At 36.9% G+C, this 19293-nt stretch overlaps 1 protein-coding gene across 1 annotated transcript in view; it reads right to left on the bottom strand.

Moving 5' to 3' along the window:
* The window catches only part of LOC136859048 (ras-specific guanine nucleotide-releasing factor 2), a 1472247-nt gene that overhangs the window by 582461 nt on the left and 870493 nt on the right, over positions 1–19293 (bottom strand). The gene's annotated exons all lie outside the window — the stretch shown is intronic.

Below are 19293 nucleotides of genomic sequence, written 5' to 3'. Positions count from 1 at the left end.
CAGTTGGCGTGCCTCGCTCGCATAGTCAACACCGTACGAGTGTACATGTTTTGTTTCTGTCATCTGTGATATAACTGTTCTGCAACGATGGGCCCTGTGAACAAAAAGAAGGCTAAAAAGGAATTCTGTCGAAAGAAGGAGATGATTACAGTGGATGAATCTGTTCAATGACAATGCAATGTCACATTTTTGTGAAATCCTCAAAAAGAGGCAAAAGCAACAGTCATTGGACAGGTTCCTCGTTAAAGTTGCACAAAAAGAAAACACTTCCAATGAGCCAACCGATAGCAGTGATTCCGTTAGTGAAATTCGTGCTATACAGTAACTCTTCTCATGTCATCTCTCATCTCCCTCACACCAACAATGATTCTATTGTAAGGTAAAGTGCAGTTTAATTGTTTTACGTTATATTTTGTTTTACAAGTGTTATGTGAATAAATGTTTTTGTGTTGTGGACGAATCATCCGAGTTTCAATAGTTTCTTATGGGATAATTTGCTTTGATATACGAGCGATTTGGATTACGAGCATGTTGCTGGAATGAATTATGCTTGCAATCCAAGGTTCCACTGTATCAACAAAAAATAGGCTTACTTGCACCTATTTAGGTAGTCCCAAAATCGAATAAGCTCTGTGCAGTCTTTGATCTTGAGGTAGATTTTTATGGAAGGTATTTGTAAAATTGAACACGGCTTACTTCTTTGGACTTGGCCTTCATGATGACATCAGCTTGCAGATCAATGAATTCCATTTGCAATGCTGGTTGACCATCTTCAATTTTATCAGAAAAAGAGTTCTGGAAAATCCTGATCTGAGCGAGACTTATTCAGCGTAAAGATAAGCAATTGTCAGCCAAAAGCAGAATATGTGATCTGTATTTTTCTGCAAATTTAATTATAAAGAATACGGATACGGCAGTGGCATGAAGTTTCTAACATGTCTGTCTATAAGTGTGTGTAACATTCCTTTCCAGGCTGAAAGAAAAATTCTTGCACATCTCATACAGCAACATCAAGATGTTATCCAAATAGAACCATGACATAGTTCCACCCAGGCAAGGAATGTATATTCGAGCTACTTTCCTAATCATTTTTATATTCAATTTTTAATGAAGAGTTTCATGTCTTATTAATTGCAGGGTTATCATAACTAAAATCAAAATGGTTTCCCTGTATATTTTTTGTCATAACAATGCAGACTGAGTTCATATTACCAATCAGAAGTGACTAGCTTATAACTAATTTGTCATTTTGAATGGTATATACTGTAACTCTATTCATCATTTCCCCTTTTTATTTTAACTGGGTCATCGCCATAAGACCTATCTGAGTTGGTGCAATGTAAAACAACTAGCAAAAATAATTTTTAACTGGGTGAGGACAACTATGATTTCTCTCCACTTCCTCCTGTCCCTCCACCATTCCTCATCCAACATTGTGTTCCAGACCAGGTTCCATTATCCTATACTGTTCTTCACAGAGTCCATCCATCCCAATTTTTGGTCTTCCTCATCCTCTCTTCTCTGTCATCTGTCTTTTCAGAGTGCTTGTCTTGGCAGTCTCCATTCTTTCATCTGCTTGACATGTTCAGACCAACTCCATCTGTTGCCATTTAGTTTTTCAGGGTGTCCACCAAATCCAGATTTTAAAATTCCCTGACATTTCCCTGTTTTCCAGTCATAAAACCAGTATTTTCCCTGACACACAATGACAAAAAACAAAATTATAAAGGAAGTATCGGTAATATTAAAATACATTTTAAAAACTTAACATCCAAAAAAATAAGTGAGCAATTTATGTGCATATTAAATTTCAAAACTTGGAAGTTTAATTTAGTCTAATGAAATTCACTTTAAGTTTTTAAAAAAATGTATTACCATTACTGCTTCAGCGAAGAAATTTCTTCATAGCCACCAACAACTGTCAAGCTGCTGCCATCACCCTCCGCTTCTTTTCTTCTAATTCTTTCAGCAACAAAGCAGCCTTTCTCTCTTTTTTTTTTTTTTTTTTTTTTTTTGTAAAGGATCTTCTACTTCCAATGCTTCACGTTTCACCTTCAGATTTTGAACATACAAACCATGAGCACTCCTTGCAGCATGGAGCATGTTCTTATTAATGGAGACCTTTTCAATTCCACCAGGGTTTGGGATAGCATCATATATTCTTTGTGCTACAAGGGATACTTGTAGCATGTTCTCTACTCTAATTTCTTTATTAACAGGAAAACCACGTTCAAGTGAAGCATTTCCATGAGACAATATTAGTATCATTTTGAGAAATGAAGCCAACTTTTCTGTTTTCAAATTTACTGTTGGACAGTGCAAAGCCAAACATGATCTAATCTCTCCTCTTCAGAATACAAAGTTTTCAATTCTTTCAAAGCATCATTCTCACAAACAGAAGTGAACTTCCTTTGTACATGATCGGCTCCATTACCCGAGATCCATTTGTTTTCAACAAAGGCAATTAAAGCTATCCTTAGCAGTCTGCTGCTTAGAGGCTACTTGGCTACACTTGGATTGAAACAAGAAATTAATTTAGTCAGTTTATATGACAGCAGTGAGCAGACCTGGCCAACAGCTGGAAACTGCAGATGATGACGACGACGATATGCCAGCGGTGACCTTTCCAGTAACTTCTTGCACAAAGCTACCATTCCTCTTAGACAATCTGTGTGAAACACTAATATATCTCTATCATTTAATCCAGGAGTGCCATGAAGTGCTGCTTTAGCAGCATAATCTATGCCAATTTTAGATGCAGGCAGAAAATTTCCTTTACTGTCTAAATTCGTTTTACAACATTTTCTGAAGACTGCAGTGACTCAGACTTAACAAATCTTGGCATGACATTTATCATCAATGATTCATAAAGGAGTGATACAAATGAAAGATCTGTCTGAAATTTTTAGGAATGGTTCCAAATCTCCAACAAGTAATAATAAAAATGAAAACTTAGCCTTACGAAGCTTATCTTTAAGTGAAGTTGATACTATCTTGAAGCTGTTCCAGCTTGGGATTTTCTTATCTCTATTCGTTCCTTCCACATATTTTTCGACATTAGGAAGGATAGCTATAGCATGTTCAATGACTTGAAAATTTTCAAGCCATCTTATAGCACAATATTTAAAGGAAATATGTTTGAACCTGAATAATGTGTATAATTAGCACAGCGTGCAGGAGCATAGCAAAACAAGAAGAGCACGAAGAAACTCTACAATATTCCACTGGGTTTCTTTTACCACCATTTTATATGAATTGTGCACAGTATGCAAGCCACAAGATTCAAGGTTCAACAAAATAGGAGCATCTAGATCGTCATTTAATTAATTACCAAAATCCTGAAAGAACATTTTATTAACATTTGGACCATCCACTGAAATTTGTAAGTTTTTTTATGATAAGATAACTCTTTATTGCCACCCTAGTTTGCACCATCGGTTACAGGCAATAAAGAATATAAAATACACATGAACCCAAAGAAACCAAACAAAACAATATAAACCAAATAAAACAATATAAACTAACATACTATTATATATAATGTAAAGCTCTAACTATCTACACTAAAACTATTAACTATGAACCCAAAAAACCACACAAAATAATATAAACCAAACAAAACAATTTACTATCTACTCTACTTATTTAGTGGTGTCCGTGCCGGCGGAATCCAGCCTAGCACTGCACCAACTTGTCTAAAACTATTGAGATGCCTCTGGTATGCGAGGAACACCTCCGCATGTTAGGGCATCCCCTACCTTAATTCTAATGTACTAACCCATATCTACTCTCTACAGCTAACTAAACATAAAGAAAAAGAAACTTTGGCTGCACGCGGCATTCCCTGTGAGGAGAGACCCATCCCACCCAGCACCGCAATCAGCCACTCCTCCCGGGTTAGATATTACCCCCACCTATAACTCGTACTTCTCTCCTCATTTTACGTGGCGAATCGTAGAGGCAGTTGCCGGTCCATCATACGATCCGTCATGCGTTTATCTACTGCTCCGCCTATAATCGTGTCGTCTTACTTCATTCCTGCCACCATCTTGATTCACTTGTTATTCTGTGAGCGGACATGTTTCCTCTTTCACCTAGGGATGGGACTGTACCATCCCACCCGTCGGCCTCTTATACCCCTCCCCCCCTTCCATCCCCAATCTTCCCCTCTTACTTCTTCCTTGCCTCTGTCCATCTCTCTTATAATACTTATTCGCTAACTTTTACAGATAATCATCCACTATACCGTATAGTTAATATTTATACACTATATACAAACGTACTTGTTGACAATTTCCAGTTCCTTGTTCATCACTTTTCTTTCTTATTCTTGCGTCTCTTAGACTAAAGCTACTTCCTAATTGCATTTTCTTTTTTTTTTTAATAGTTGAACTTGCATATTAAACCACCGAATTGCCACAAATCAGATCTGTGTAAGTTTTTTTTAGATAGACTCCTTGCTGTGCTTGCAAAAAACCATTTAACAAATCTGAGGAGGTAGAATGACCAAGAAACATGGAATCAAAATAAGAAGTGCATACTTCATTAATATCAAGATTCAAACAATGAACTACAAGATCCATTTGGCCCATCTGGGAAACTTTATTCAGTGACTCGTCAAACCCATCTCAAGAACTTGTTTATGGAAATAGAGAGCTAAACCATGAGTGATTGTATACGCAACTTTTGTTCTGTGCGCTTGAACTTTCGAAGCTGTTTCAGAGTAGGGAAACATTATTGGAAACAAACGTACACTAGCTTCACTGGCACGTAGAAAATGGTGTTGGATGACAGTATGCATGCACCATATAATCTCAGCTTCCGTTACTTGCTCTCTTGAAAGATAATTCTGTAGACATCTCATATCTGGTGAACCTTCTTTAATGGAAGAGGAAGAAGAAGTTGAGTCATATGTGATAGAGTTCACTGTGGTAGCTATGGCAGGCAGAGGGAAACTTGTGCGCAGCCAGGTATTATCTACTGAGTTTAAGTCTTTTGTTACTTCACTATTCGAATGTTCCTTTTTAAAATAACTTGAAAGGGATGACGAGAACTGGCCTGAACTTGACACTACTGGCATGCTTCTTTCCTCCCATGTGACTTTTTAACGCCTGCTTCCCCATGTTACTAAGAAAAAATAATGTTTTACATGTTATGCAATATGCTGAAAATTTGTCTTGAGGTATGGGTTTCAGCCATGTTCTGAAAGTATCATCAAGCAGCCACCTTTTATTAAACAAAGTTTTCCTTGGCTTTGATAATATTGTTAGCTAAAAAAGAAGTAAGATAAGGATATTTAAAAGCCTTTTAAATAGTCCTATACTCTGCATGGCTTTCATCTAAACTGACAAGTTCGCAAAACATATCAGCATTGCCATATCTATGCTGCCAGCACTCTACTGCTTCGATAACAGCTGATGCAATGTAACTGCGGCACACAGCCCTCGTGAAATGTAATACCGTACTACGAAAATCACACGCGAAACACAAGTGAAAACAAATTCGCAAATCCTTTTAAGATACTGCATGCACACTTCCTAACAATATCCAACACTAAAACAAGAATAGGTACATTATTATTAAGAATAAAAGAAATAAATGATTTAAGGCTAATGTCTTCCATAGGAAGGATGTTATATGGCTGATCGAGACCACGGTGCCAATTTTTGCCGAGTCACATTATTACCACTTGTCTTTCACAAACTATACTGAAGTATGATACACAGACTAACTATATACTAACCAACACATGGATATAAATAAAATTACATCTACACTGAACACTATTAAACCTATACCACACACATGGAGTGAGGTAGCTTAACCACATGGTGATGTAGACAATACAATTGTCAGCCAGGTTTCGAAATTGCGCTCAACCGATATAAATCGATATGAATGGCAGCTTGGGATTGGCTGGATCAAGACCGAATACATCCAAACATACTTCACAAATTCAAAATCTCTTAACCAACAAACAACCTTCATCTTACAATGTGATGTCACTATTTTAAATCTTGTTCTGTATTCACAAAATTACATGTGATATTACAAGCTACTAGTTGTGCCTCAAAATTTCCGAACCCCATGCACGAAAGGTTAGAAACTCAACATGGCGAAGCCCAAATGGTGTTGCGATGTACTACACATTTACATAAGGCTTATCTACGTCAGTGCATTTAATAATAGTAATAATCATGAGCACTCGAATGAGTATTAAGTTAAGGAGAATTTCACACTTTTCTGCATTCAGTCAGTGTTTTGTCTCTGTTTTTACATTTTATGAGGTAGTAACTATCACACACATCATTACATAGTAAACAAACAAAGTCATTCGTTGGTTTGTGGAATTTTGTCTATATGCATATTTTGTTGTGGAAGCCATGCATTTAAGTGATTAGAAAAACTGAGAACGCAATATAGGCCTAATTCATCAAGCTTGCCATTCCCCAACAACACAGAATATTCAATAGTAAGCAGATCAAAACATTGAAAATTCGATCGATCGATCAATCATATAGCTATTGATATTATTGGTTACTTCATATTCGAGATCACACGTTAGTAACTTTTCATTACAATTTATTCTTGCTCTACATTAATGTTATAAAAACTCAAAAATGTGTTTCTATTACACGGATAAATACGGTATGTCAATTTAATCTGGCAGAAGACTTAATTTCCAGATTTTTTCCTGAATTCCCTGACATTTCCAGGTTTTCCCATTATTTATCGAATTTCCTGACATTTCCCTGTTTCCCAGGTTTTCCATATGGATGGACACCCTGTTTTTGCATATTTAGCTCTTTTAATATGTCTTCATTTCTCACTCCATCCCTTTTTGTCTTCTGTTCCGTGCTCCTCAGGAATTTTATTTCAGCTGTCTGTATTTTACTCTCATCTCTCTGAGTTATTGTCCAGGTTTCCACTGCATATGTTGTTATAGGTAAATAACATCTTTTGTACATTACTTCTTTGTCCTTCCATAGTATATCTTTATTCCTTATTAATCTCCATACCCAGTGGTAAAAGGTACTCCCCAGTTGTATCCTCCTACTGATTTCCATATTCAGTCTTCCATTTTCTGTCAAAGAGGAACTTCCTATGTATTTGAAGTGCCCTATTATTTCCAGTTCCTTGTCTCCAATTTTGATAGCTCCTTTTACCTCTTTACTTCCTTTACTCATCACCATAGTCTTGTTTTTCTCCACGTTGATCATCAATACCCATTGTTCAATCCCTCTATTCAGTACATTCAGCTATTGTTGCACTCCTCCTCATCTTCTCCCCAGATCACATCATCATCCACAAACATCATTACATTCATTCTTTTTGCTCTATAATCTCCCCTTGCTGCCTTTACAATGTCATCCATCACCATTATGAACAGTAAAGGTGACAACACATTTCATTCTTTAGCCCATTGTCAATTCCAAACCATACTGTTCTATCTACTGCTGTTTTCACACTTATCATATATTGCTTTTATCATTCTATTAGTTCCTTGACAATCCCCCACTGTGTCAGTCTTTCCCAAACTTTTGTTCTGCAGATACTGTAGTATGCCTTTACTGAGTCTATAAAAGTCATACTTTCCATATTCTCTGCTCTTTTCCATGATCTGTCTCAGAATGAAAATAGGTCCTGCTGTTGATCTTCCAACTCTGATTCCAAATTGTTCCTCTTGTAACTGACTTTCCACCTTTTCTCTAATTCCTCTTTCTAATATCCTTTCCAATATCTAGACAACATGGGAGATGATAGTGGTTTCTCAGTAGTTATCACACATCATCTTATCTCTGTTCTTGAATACTAGTATTTTAACCCCATTTTCCCAATTCTCAGGCAATTCTTTCTCTCTCCATTTCTATTAGTCAAATGGAGTCCTGCTGGTCCTGCAGCTTTGATAATTTTTATGGCTACTTCATCTATACCCACAGCTGTTTCTATCTTCATCTTTTTTTGCTAGTTGCCCATTTCACCTTTATCATTATCATGTACGATTCTTTCTTAGTTACTACTTCTACTGTATTCCTGCATGTCTGGTTTCTCACATTTAGCAGTTCACTGAGATATTCTTTCCTTCTGTTCATTATCTCTTCCAATTTTGTCAGTATTACTTCTTTATTCCTCATAAACCCTGTTTTACCATTTCATTCCTACAGTTTCTTATAATTCCAAATAATAATTTTTTGCCACAATTTAATATTCCTTTTTGGGTGAATGTTTTCCAATTTTCTTCTTTTCTTTGGCTACTACATTTTTGCAATCTCTTTTTTTGCTTCTATGTATATAGCTCTACTCTCTTCAGTATTTTTTTTCCATTCCTTTTAAGTTTTCTTGTTTTCCTTTAATTTATCTTTCACTTTATCATTCCACCATGTTGTCTCTTACTCTCTTACCTTTCTTGATGTTCTACCATATGTTATATCTGCACTCCTTACAACTGCACTCTTAAAATTATTCCATTCCTGTTCAACATGACTAATATCTGTCCTTGGTATCAGTTTTTGCAGTTCTCTCCAACACACTTCCAAAATTCCTTTTCCTTTAATCTCCAGACCCTAATATTTCTTTCTCTTTTTTCTTGTAGTTTTTTGACCTTGCCTACTTTCAACTTTGTTGTTACTGCTCTATTGTCACCCCCAAATGCTTCCTCAGGCATAGCTGTGACATCCATAAGACCCTTTCCGGTATCCTTTTTCCACTGATATGTAATCAATGAACGTTTTCGTTCTTCTGTCTCCTCATATCATACATGGTAATCTTCTGGCTATTTTTCTTCCTAAACCACGTGCTTCCTTTAGTTCCTCTGGAAAACGTCCATTAAAACAGCTCAATTCTTGTTGCCATATCCATATGACCCCAGAATCTCTCTTCTCACTTGTGCATTCAGATTTCCCATCATTGTGGTATAAATCTGCCCATACAAAGCAAGTAGATGTGGCCCTTAATGAAACTGCACAACTAATTACTGGATCTTTGAAGCCAACTCCAGTTGACAAACTGTAATTTCCTTTTTTTTTGCTAGTGGGTTTACATCGCACCAACACAGATAGGTCTTATGGCGACGATGGGATAGGAAAGGGGTAGGAGTTGGAAGGAACCAGCCATGGCTTTAATTATGGTACAAACCCAGCATTTGCCTGGTATGAAAATGGGAAACCCGGAAAACCATCTTCAGGGCTGCCGACAGTGGAATTCGAACCCACTATCTTCTGAATTCAAGCTCACAACTGCGTGCCATTAACCACATGGCCAACTCGCCCTGTAAACTGTAATGTATGGCAGGAATTGCTCCTCCTGATATATGCCGGGAAGTAGCCCCAAATGCCGAAAGGAAAATGTTGAAGAAAGTGAACTACATACACTACAGTAACATACTCCACAAAAGCCTAGATTGAAATCTAGGAGGAGCTTCCCACAGTCAACATCTCCACTAAATACATCTCTGAAGAAAGCCACAGAAAAATTGTAGGCACCCAGAACAAGTCATCTTCAAACATGGACAAAACCAGCTGAATTCTTACCAACTGGATACAACTTGGGGAATGGATCACATGGAGATCACTGAACAAGTTAAGAACAGGTGTTGGAAAGTCTAAGGACAACCTAGTGAAATGGGGATATTTGGATGTATCACCACTATGTGAATGCAGAGAGGTGCAGACTCTCAAGCATCATTGTCAGTGCTCGTCTTGCCCTGATTCTTGTAGTGACAAGGATTTTTTTTTCAAGGCACAAGGAAATGCAACTGCAGTTGCTAATTTCTGGGCAAAGACTATTTAATACCATTTTGGTATATATGTGTATAAATTCCTTCTGTTTCATTGTTACTAAATTGTAATGGTAAAACAAGAAAAGAATAAAAAAGTTCTATTGTATGCTTCTGACTCGAGTAAATAAATCTCTCGTTATCATTACTTCCTTATCTTTTATGCATTTCTCCATTCCTTCAAGGAATTTGTTCTGTATTCTATTCTTTATTTTCAGTTTGTGGAGCATATACAGTATTTGGAGCTGATTTTGTGTTCCTGTCTCAAACTGTATCCAAATTCTGTCATTGATCTTCTTAACCTCCTCCACATATTCCAGGACATCCTTTCTAATGACCATTCTTATTCCATTCACTGCATCCTGTCTGCCACTGTACCCTTCCTTCAGTATTCGTTTCCCTCTTCCTCTCCACCTTGTTTCACTAAGACCAAGGATGGCTATATCCTTTAACTCTTATCACCTCTTCAGTCTTGTCTGTCAAGGTACAGATCCATTTTATTATAACAGAGAAATAAAGAAACGAAGAAGGAGGTGCAGATTGGAAAGAAGATATAGAAGATATCTTGAATTCAGGAGGTGAAATGGACTGTATCGCAATTGACCTGTCTAAGGCATTTAATAGCGTGGATCATTGGAGACTACTGGCAAAAATGAGTGCAATTGGACTAGAAAAACGATTGACTGAATAGATGGCTATATGTCTAGAAAATGGATCTCAGAGAATTAGAGTAGGCAAAGATTTATCTGACCCTGTAATTATTAAGAGGGGAATTCCTCAAGGCAGTATTATTGGACCATTATGTTTTCTTATACAGCGTGAAGCGAAATTCGCACACTCAGGCATCGCAGTGCGACTCCTCACATCCCAGCAATAAAAAAATGCCGCTCACAAAATTTCGTCTTGCGAGTATATCCGGCAGAAAAAGGATGTTGAAGAGTGGCAATCTGGTAACACTGCAACCATATGTATGGTAACTTTCTTTGTCAGCACATATTAGTCGTGCTGTACAGTTGGTGCAGTGGTTAGAGTTTTGGGTTAGCACGCAGAAGGTCGAGGGGTCGATCCTGGGTTGAGGTGCATTTTTTAATTTGCTAATTTCCTTTGGACATTACATACTGTAATACAGTAAGACACCGTATATTAGGTCACATCTATCCTACATTTACAACATTTTGTAACACTGAACACATCAAATACATGGTTAGACAAATTAGAAATAAACAGTTGAAACAAATGACCTGTCATAGGACAGAATAACTACACAAACAATAGACTATCACTTTCGAGATGCTAAAGATGTTAGCACAGTACAATTACACAACATCTACTTGTCATTTACATACTACATGTAATTTTTGTGCGCGCTCAGATGTAGCTGTTCCACCTAAAGCGCATTACCCCTCTGACAGATATGTTCTGCATGATTCGTCCCGACACTGCTACTTGTGAAATGGTCGGTTTCGAATTACACTATTTCCCTAACAGTAATAGACATGATGTTTCCATAATCCCATCAATATAATAATAATAATAATAATAATAATAATAATAATAATACATTGAGATACGTACTAAACAGCATGCGGTTACCAGACGTAGTGTTGAAAGGCATAATCAATGGGACCATGGTGATAGGACTGATAGCACATACAAACTGTAACCGAGTTTGGACATTACTAGCAAAGCACGTTGCTAGGCCTACTGGTAAGGTAAGGCCCTAACGAAATGTAATGGACCTGAATGAGGCAAGAATAATAGTTAGTACTAATCTATCGGATATGGAGGAAGTACAAAGAAAACAGGTTTCGCATCTAGTAGATGAAGTGGTGCGAATAAATTCACGCCCACGACGTGGAAAGGGCGTCTTTCAAAGTAGACCCATGAAAATGACTGTTCGTCTATTGTTAGGATCCTAGTATGTAAGTGCAAATGGTTTCTAGAGGAGCCGCTGCAATCGCTGTTGATGATTTCTTTTTTTTTTTTTTTTGCTAGGGGCTTTACGTCGCACCGACACAAATAGGTCTTTTGGCGACGACTGTTGATGATTAAGATGCCAGATACCATACCACATGGACTACATTCACGAAATAAAAAACATACGCCTCAACCCAGGATCGACCCCTCGACCTTCTGCATGCTAACCCAAAACTCTACCCACTGCACCAACTGTATAACACGACTAACAAGTGCTGACAGAGGTAGTTACCCTACATGTGGTTACAGTGTTGCCAGGTTGCCACTCTTCAATGTCCTTTTTCTGCCGGATTTACTCGCAGGACGAAAGTTTGTGAGAGACATTTTTTTATTGCTGGCATGTGAGGAGTCGTGCTGCGATGCCCGAGTGCGCGAATTTCGCTTCATCCTGTATATATAAATGATATGATTAAAGATGTGGAACCTGAGATAAGGCTTTCTGTGGATGATGATATTCTGTATAGAATAATAAATAAGTTACAAGATTGTGAGCAACTGCAAAATGACCTTGATAATTTTGTGAGAAGGACAGCAGGCAATGGTATGGTGATAAACAGGTTTAAAAGTCAGGTTGTGAGTTTTACAAATAGGAAAAGTCCTCCCAGTTTTAATTACTGCACTGATGGGGTGAAAGTTCCTTATGGGGATCACTATAAGTACCTAGGTATTAATGTAAGGAAAGATCTTCATTGGATTAATCACATAAATGGGATTGTAAATAAAGGGTACAGATCTCTGCACATGGTTGTGAGGGTGTTTAGGGGTTGTAGTAAGGATGTAAAGGAGAGGGCATTCAAGTCTCTGGTAATGCCCCAAATAGAATATGGTTCCAGTGTATGGGACCCTCACCAGGATTACTTGATTCAAGAACTGGAAAAAATCCAAAGAAAAGCAGCTTTTCTGGGTGATTTCCGACGAAAGAGTAACATTACAAAAATATTGCAAAGTTTGGGCTGGGAAGACTTGGGAGAAAGAAGATGAGCTGCTCGACTAAGTGGTATGTTCTGAGCTGTCAGTGAAAAGATGGTGTGGAATGACATTACTAGACGAATAAGTTTGAGTGGTGTCTTTGAAAGTAGGATAGATCACAATATAAAGATAAAGTTGGAATTCAAGAGGACAAATTGGGGCAAATATTTGTTTATAGGAAGGGGAGTTAGGGATTGGAATATCTTACCAAGGGAGATGTTCAATAAATTTTCAATTTCTTGGAAATTACTACAGGCAGAGGAAGAGAAAGTTTGGAAGGGCATTCCACAGGGTAGTAGAATCGGCCCATTACTGTCTATATATATAAAATAACATGTCCTGACTGACTGACTGACTGATTCATCATCGCCGAGCCAAAACTACTGGAGATAAAGAAATGAAATTTTGGGGATACGTTTACATTAGGGTGTAAGTGCTCACTAAGGGAGGATTTTCAGATATTCCATCGCTAAGGGGTGAAAAGGGGGGGGGGGTGAAAATTTTAAATGAGGATATCTATATCTCAAAATCTTAAAATTTAACAGACAAAAAAATTGGTATCTGGAATCACCTTTAAAAATAAAGAAAAACACATTTTTTTGTTTTCAGAAAACCCCATTAAGAGGGATGAAAAAAGGGGGAAAATGGGTTGAATACCTTTTATGAGGATACTTATCTCAAAAACTGAAGATGTTACAGACATGAAAACTGGTATTTGGAATCTTACTTGAAAATAAAGAGACACCTATCTTTTTGTTTTTGGAAAATCCATTGAATAGGGGGTGAACGGGAGTGAAAAACGGGGTGAATTTTAAAAATAATATATATAGTTCTACAATATATCTCAGACACGTAACATGTTACAGACTTGAAAACTGGTATTTTGAATCTCTTGTAAAAGTAAACAAACATAGATAATTTGTTTTTGGAAAATCCACTTAAGGGAAACTGAAAAAGCGGGTTAATTTTTAAAATGAGCACTTGAACATCTCAAAAACTTAACATGTTACAGATGTGAAAATTGGTATTTTTAATCTCTTTTGAAAATAAAGAAACATATATTTTGTTTTCAGAAGAAACCACTTAAAGGGGGATCTGAAAAGGGGGTCGAATTATTTTTATTAGGATAGTGAGATCTCAAACCTGAGGATGGTACACATGGGAAAATTGGTGTTTGGAGTCTCCTTTAAAAATAAAGAAATCCGTATTTCTTGGTTTTCAGAAATTTCCCCTTGGTAGGGGGGGGTGGGAGGAGGGGATAGACTTGAAATATTAGTTGAATTCTTCATATGAAGATGCTTATATCTCAAAAACGAAAGATGTTGCAGACGTGAAAATTGATATTTGGAATCTCCTTCAAAAAAAAAAAGAAACATGTTATCTTTTGTTTTCAGAAAATCCACTTAAAGGAGTTGAAAGAATTGAAAAATTAATGGAATTGTTTGTATAAGGGTACTTATATCTAAAACATCTAAAGATGTTACAGATGTGAAAACTGGCATTTGGAATATCTTTTTAAAAAGCTCACATTTTAGGGGGAAAATCAACTTGGGGTGTGATGGGGGGGGGGGGAGGAGTTGAATTCTTTTTATGAGGATACATTTATCTCATAACCTGAAGATGTTACATCCATGATAACTTAATTGGTATCTGGAAGCTCTTTTATAAATAAACAGGTATTTTTTGTTTTTGGAAAATTAACTTAAGGGGGAATTGTGAAAGGAAGTTAAAAAGTTTGAATTATTTTTGTGGAGAAACTTATCTCTCAAAAACTGAAGGTTACAGACATAAAATTGGTATTTGGGATCTCCTTTAAAAATAAAGAAACATGCAATTTTTTTTTGGAGAGGGTGTGCATCAACTAAATGAGTTTAGTTGTTTTTGTGAGGATACTTATATCTCAAAAATTAAAGATGTCACAGACATGAAATATGGTATTTGCAATTTCCTGTAAAAATAAAGAAATATGTATTTTGGCAGAAAAATCATCTGGGGAGGGGGGGTGGATGAAAAATTGAGTTTAGTTATTTTTATGAGGATACATATATCTCAAAAAACTGAAGATGTTACAGTCATGATAATTGGTATTTGGAAACTCCTTTAAAAATAAAGGAACACATTGTTTTGTTTTCGGAAAATTTAGTTAAGAGGGAGGGTGAAAGGAAGTGAAAAATTTTATTATTTTTATGGAGAAAAATATATCTCAAAAACTGAAGGTTTTAGATGTGAAAATTGGTATCTGGAATCTCCTTTAAAAATAAAGGAACACCTTCCTGGGGGCAGTGAATCAAATTAATGGGCGAGGGGGGCGGGTGAAAAAATTAGAATTATTTTTACGAGGATACTTACATCTCAAAAACTGAGATGTTACATACATGAAAATTTGTATTTGGAATCTTCTTTCAAAGTAAAGAAATATGAATTCTTATGTCTTCGGATAATCCATTTATGGGTGTGTGTGGATGAATTGAAAAATAGTTGATTTCTTTCTATGAGGATATTTAAATCTCAAATGATGATGATGTAACAGACGTGATAATTGATATTTGGAATCTTCTTTAAAAATAAAGAAACACGTCTTTTTTGTTTTTGTTTTTGGAAGATCCACTTAAGGGGCTGAAAAGAATTGAAAATGCGGGTGAATATTTAAGATAAGTACTGATATATCTACAGTATATGTCAAGAACTTAACATGTTACAGACAAGAAACTTGGTATTTGGAATGTCCTTTAAAAATACAGGAACATGTACCTTTTTGTTTTTGGAAAAGGCATTTAACGAGGGTGAAAGGAAGTGAAAAATGAGTTAAATTATTTTTCATGAGGATACTTATATCTCAAAAAATGAAAATGTTAGAGACGTGAAAATTGGTATTTGGAATCTCCTTTAAAAATAGATAAATGTGTGTTTTCTTCGATTTGGGACAAGAATGTTTCACACATGTATAGAGTTCTATGTCGCATGGTCGTCTTAGCCCCAAAAGACAATACCACAAACGTGGTTTACAAAGAGTTTCTGGGGTAAATGAAACTCAATTGTTTGGTGAGTTTTTATACTTTAGGGATTTTTCAGATAATGTCTTAGTACAGTGCCGAGGAATGATTACTTTTATCAAATCACAAAATCCACGCGAGTGAAGCCGTGGATAACTGCTAGTTCTTAATATATGCAAATGATTTGGGGAACAATATAACATCAAAAATAAGATTGCATGCAGATGGTATAATTGTTTATAGGGAAATAAATAACAGAGGATTGTACAGAATTACAAAGGGACCTTGACAGTATCCAACAATGGGTTGAAGAGAATAATATGAAGATCAATGGAGGCAAATCAATTGTCACAACATTTACAAACAGGAGCTTAAAAACTGAATAAAATATGCCTTGGATGAGGTAATTGTCCCAAAAGATCAGAAGTGCAAATACTTACGGTGTGAGATTTGAAAGTAATTTGCACTGGAAGGGTCATGTTTAAGACATTGTTTGGAAAGCATACAGATCGTTACATGTCATAATGAGGTTACTTAATGGATGCAACAAAGAATTAAAAGAGAAAAGTTTCTGAAGTATGGTTTTTACTTTATTAGAATATGTAAACAGTGTTTGGGATCATCACCAAGAATACCTAATAAAGGAAATAGATGGTGTGCAGAGGAAAGCAGCAAGATTTGTAATGGGAGATTTCAGTAGAAAAAGTAGTGTATCAGAAATGTTACAGAAACTTGGGTGGGAAGCTTTAAGTAAGAGAAGGGAGAAAACTAGACTTATAGAGTTTTATAGAGTACTGGAGAGGAAGCATGGGGAGAAATCCATGAGAGGCTTCAGTTGGAAAATAATTATATTGGCAGGGCTGATCAAAAGTATAAAATTAGACAGGATTTTAGCAGAAATGATTGGGGTCAATTTTCATTCATTGGGAAGGGTGTGAAGGAGTGGAACAGTTTACCTGGGGAAGTGTTTGATCCTTTTCCAAAATCTGTACAGATATTCAAGAAAAGGATAAAAAGCAACAGAGAAAATAAATGTTAGAGGGCATTCAACCTGTGTACGTTATTGTAATAAAGAATTTTTGTGAATAAATTAATTCCATCCCCTTGTCTATGGAGACTGGACAGCTGAAATAGGGGATTGCCTCTAGGAGTAAGGTACAGTGGGGACTTTGAGGGCCCTGGGACCGCTATGGTAGCTTGTGAAGGCCGTTCAGTAACTCTGAAAAGCAGTGGCAAAAGGTGCTCAGGTTAAGATGCAGCAGGTCATTATGCACGTTAAGTACCAAAATGGGTTAAAAAAAAGCGATGTCCATTTAAATCTTATAGCAATATTGTATAGTATTTTTTGAAGTAATACCACATACTGTATATGAGTTGATTATGTGTGTAAGTACAGAAGATATGAGTAGAATTTTGTAAATAATATAAATTTATTAAAGATGAGCTGTGTGTTTAATAGAAAAAATGTTAATGTAAATTGTATAATACAGTACTGTATTTTAGGAAAAATGTCTTCTTTTCTTTTTAACTTAAGATGTAGTTGTTGAGAATAATGTATTTTTGTGTATCATTTGCCATCGAGATAGCGGCCTCACTTACAAGTAAACTATTTTGATTTGATTTTAAAATGCTAGGGAAACAGATTGTGAATCTGCCACCTGGGTGATTGCCCTACATGCAGATCAGTAGTGATTGATTGATAGGGTTAGGATATTGACTCAACCAATTCGGATATATTGTTATACTAGTCACCCACTTCTCATAGCTCCCTTAGTACCTAAAGAAATGCACCTGCAGAGGACACTCTGGCATTTTCCGAGGCCACACCATATTTTCACTCATTTTGGGCTGTTGTTATGATGGGTTCACCATTCCCATAGGCATTTTAGAGCTGCTGGCAGCAGGTGATGAGGCCGATCCAAACATGTAGTACAGACACCTTCTGCAGCTGCCCCTTACCAGGAGACAGACACTGCTTGATGGGTTCTAGTGTCATTTCCTACACTGAGCGGACTATCACCCCACCCAAGGGAACTCTTCCAGCTGAAGCTGTTGGTGCTCTTAGAGGGTTGAGCTATTACTCGCCGCCTAACACTCAGCGCAGAATCACTGGCTGTACGGTCTACTATATTACGGTAGCGGGCTGGATCACCTGGACCTTAAACTCCACATCCTACTTTATATTGTTAAATGAACTCCAAAGAGACAAACCTCTTGTCTTCTCAAGCACATAGAGTTAATAGAGTTTATCTAAATTTGAACACCTGGCCTATTTGAAGTATGATGAAGTCAAGTGTTCAATGTTAGAATTAGAATTGCCCACAGTGGGAAACTAGTGCACTCTACAGCTGTGCTAGTAATAGTGCCAGACCTGTAGCTCAGATCCAAGCCAACAGGGCAGAAATAGCAAGGCTATTGAAGCTCAATGCATTTATGGAAGAGGAATTAGGGAATGGAATAACTTACAAAGGGAAATGTTTGATAAATTTCCAAGTTCTTTGAATTATTTAAGAAAAGGTTAGGTGACAGTGACAGCCTGAAATGCAGATCAATGATGATTGACTGATTTTTTTTTTCTATTTGCTTTACATCGCACCAACACAGATAGCTCTTACAGCAACGATGGGATAGGAAAGGCCTAGGAGTGGGAAGGAAGCGGCCGTGGCCTTAATTTGCCTGATGTGAAAATGGGAAACCACGGAAAATCTTCTTCAGGGCTGCCAACAGTTGGGTTCGAACCCACTATCTCCCGGATGCAAGCTCATAGCTGCGCGACCCTAACCGCACGGCCAACTAGCCCGGTCATTGACTGACTGCATTCAGATCTCCCATTATCATTACATCCGTATCTTCTATGTATTTCTCCATTCTTTCAAGGAATTTTTCTGTATTCTATTCTTTATTTCCAGTTTGTGGAGCATATATTTGGAACAGATCTTCTGTTTCTGTCTCAAACTGTATCCTCATTCTGTCATTGATCTTCTTCATTTCCTCCACATATTCCAGGGCATCCTTTCTAATGACCATTGTTACTCCATACACTGCATCTTGTCCTCCCTGTATCCTTCCTTCAGTATTCTTTCCCCTCTACCTCTCAATCTTGTTTCACTAAGAGCAAGGATGGCTACGTCATTTTCTTTCATGAACTCTATCAGTTTTTTGGTCTTGTTTGTCAGGGTTAGGATATTGATTGATTAATTGATTGATTGATTGATTGAAAGAGTATCAAAATCAAAACCCAAAGACTCTGAGTTCATATTCTACGAGTGTCCAGTTGGCTAGTGAAGAGAACATAATAATAATAATAATAATAATAATAATAATAATAATAATAATAATAATAATAATGTTATTTGCTTTACGTCCCACTAACTACTCTTTTACGGTTTTCGGAGATGCCGAGGTGCTGGAATTTAGTCCTGCAGGAGTTGTTTTACATGCCAGTAAATCTACCGACACGAGGCTGACGTATATGAGCACCTTCAAATACCCCCGGACTGAGTCAGGATCGAACCTGCCAAGTTGGGGTCAGAAGGCCAGCGCCTCAACCGTCTGAGCCACTCAGCCCAGCAACAGAAT

This window comes from Anabrus simplex, chromosome 1 (assembly GCF_040414725.1).
Source record: "Anabrus simplex isolate iqAnaSimp1 chromosome 1, ASM4041472v1, whole genome shotgun sequence".
In the NCBI taxonomy this organism is placed as follows: domain Eukaryota; kingdom Metazoa; phylum Arthropoda; class Insecta; order Orthoptera; family Tettigoniidae; genus Anabrus; species Anabrus simplex.
This window is presented reverse-complemented; position numbering and strand designations above follow the sequence as displayed.